Source organism: Oratosquilla oratoria, chromosome 17 (assembly GCF_046742065.1).
Source record: "Oratosquilla oratoria isolate Oo_2021 chromosome 17, ASM4674206v1, whole genome shotgun sequence".
In the NCBI taxonomy this organism is placed as follows: Eukaryota; Metazoa; Arthropoda; class Malacostraca; order Stomatopoda; family Squillidae; genus Oratosquilla; species Oratosquilla oratoria.
Genome location: NC_134793.1, coordinates 10,416,308 through 10,418,807, shown reverse-complemented (window position 1 = coordinate 10,418,807; position 2,500 = coordinate 10,416,308). Strand labels below are relative to the sequence as shown.

Genomic DNA, 2,500 nt, shown 5'->3' with positions numbered 1-2,500 from the left:
CAATTTATTACAAGAAAATAGAGTGATTGGAGTTTGTTTTGGGTTTGTTTTCACAACGGTTGTTGTATGAAGCTTGGGAAAGATAAAGACACAACCCAGGCAGAGTTGTTAAAGACGTTGGGGTGAGGGAGTGCTACAAATGTGTGTGAAAGTCACGGTAGCGAAAAATACGTTCAGAAAAAACTTCATTGGGTCAAGTTTGCCTGCCAAAGGTGTGAGCATCTAAAACACACTAGTGGTCTGTTACGTTTGCCCTCCCCTCCCCCCCTTTTTTTTATACAGTTTTTGACGTTTTTAGACCCCGCCCTCTCATGCAAGGTCAATTTTTATAAAATGCCATTATTTTACACTGCATCCGAGCATGCAAAAGAGACACATTTCATCAAACAAACTTTAGATTAGAGTTGGATTACCACTTTTGTCGTGAAGTTAATTTGTGTTGTAGTTTGCCTGTACAAAATTGGTTGTGAAAACAAAAATATATTGCTTGCTTAGTTGATTTGTTCTTGCATTTATTTATCTATTTATCAAATGCACCCAACGTATGGTTTGCCTGTCGTATACTACCAAGAAACCCAACACTGACATGCCGATTATCAAGATACTCTCATCCAAGAACATCATTCTACCAAAATGGTATCAAATAGTCAAGATATAAAATATTCATAAATTATAAAATAAGGTGTTGAGTGTGAAGAGAAGTGCATAAAGGAATGAATTTTTGATTTGTAAACCCAAAGCGATGTCATGATTGACACATGACTAGCCCAGAGGGAAACTCAGCTCACCCCTGTGACGTCACGTCGTCGTCATGAAATGGCTGCAACGCCATCACTTAACAACTTTCAGAAGTTAATGTGTGCAATAACAGAGATATAGTTATGTGTCATAACAATATCAGATATTATTGTTTGAAAAGTCTGTGACTTCTTGTTTCTTACTTCTAGATCACTCTCTCCCTCTCTCTCACTCTCTCTTTCATAATACTGTTAGAACTGAATTTATAAAATCCTTCAAATTGTTTGTAAACACAGTGTCAATGAATGATACTTAAAATGTTTGTTGATATAAATTACTATGGGATTCGATAATATATACATACACATGTGTATATACACACACACACATACACTGACAGAGGTCTTGGGTACAGTTTAGAGACTGAACGTCACAGCATTACCCAAACATCGCTCAAGTATGAGCTCAGAGCTCTCTTCCGTGAGGGAAATAGCCGTCGATCAAGAATCCAAAAAGTAATCCAACACCATGGTGAATCACACACACACACACACACACATATACATACATATATATATATATATATATATACATATATATATATATACATATATATATATGTATATAAACATATATATATTATATATAAACATATATACGTATATACATACATCTATAGACACCTGTATATATATATATATATATATATATATATATACATTTAAATATATACATAAATATACATATATATGCAGATATATATATATATACATTATATATATATGCATATAAATTATATATATATATATACATATATACATGTATTTATATACACACACACAAATATATATGTATATATATATTCATATATATATATACACACGCACACATACACACACACACATATATATATATATATATATAAAATATATATATATATATGCATGTATACATATATACACAACTATATACTTATATGTGTGTGTATATATATATATATATATATATATATATATATATATATACATTTATATACATGGAAATACATATTGGTTTTGATATATATTTATATATAAACATATAAATACATATATGATACATGTATATATGTGTACATATACGTATATATACATATATATATGCATATGTATACATATATACACAACTATATACATACATGTGTATATATATATATATACACATTTATATACATGGAAATACATATTGTTTTGATATATATATATATATATAAACATATATATTATACATGTATATGTGTACATATACATATATATATATATATATATATATAAATATATATATATATAAATCAAGGACTACTATTACACAGGACGTGCGCACCCAGATCCCTGGGTTCGCTAGCGGAGGCCATTGCTTTCTTTGTAACCTAACATTTTATATCAAAAATAGAAACCTAACTTTGTATATAGGACAAATATATCAACTACTGATTTATTCAATGCAGTATAAGTTAATATAAACTTTTATAGTGAAATAAGAAAATATTTTTAAGGCACTGCTCTGCTTTGAAATGCCAATTTTAGCCGGACTTAACAGGTATTATTGTATGAGGTTAGTGAACACCAGGGTTGGCGTTTTTTTTTTTATGTTTTTAATAAAAAGAAATAAAAAGAGATTTTCTTTTATCTAAATCAGATTTATTTGATTTAATTAGATTTTTTTTTATAGATTTTAAATATTGTGGGATTGTTATCTGATATGCGATCTGATTGCTAAAGGA

The 2,500-nt window shown here is 28.8% G+C and overlaps 1 protein-coding gene across 3 annotated transcripts in view; it reads left to right on the top strand.

The window, feature by feature from the left end:
• The window catches only part of LOC143034396 (uncharacterized), a 308,834-nt gene extending 307,517 nt beyond the window's left edge, over window positions 1-1,317 (top strand). For all 3 annotated transcript variants that reach the window (XM_076200383.1, XM_076200382.1, XM_076200384.1), the window contains one exon: window positions 1-1,317. This exon is cut by the window's left edge and continues 766 nt beyond it. The gene's annotated coding sequence lies outside the window, so the exon portion shown is untranslated.
• Window positions 1,318-2,500: the final 1,183 nt, after the last annotated feature.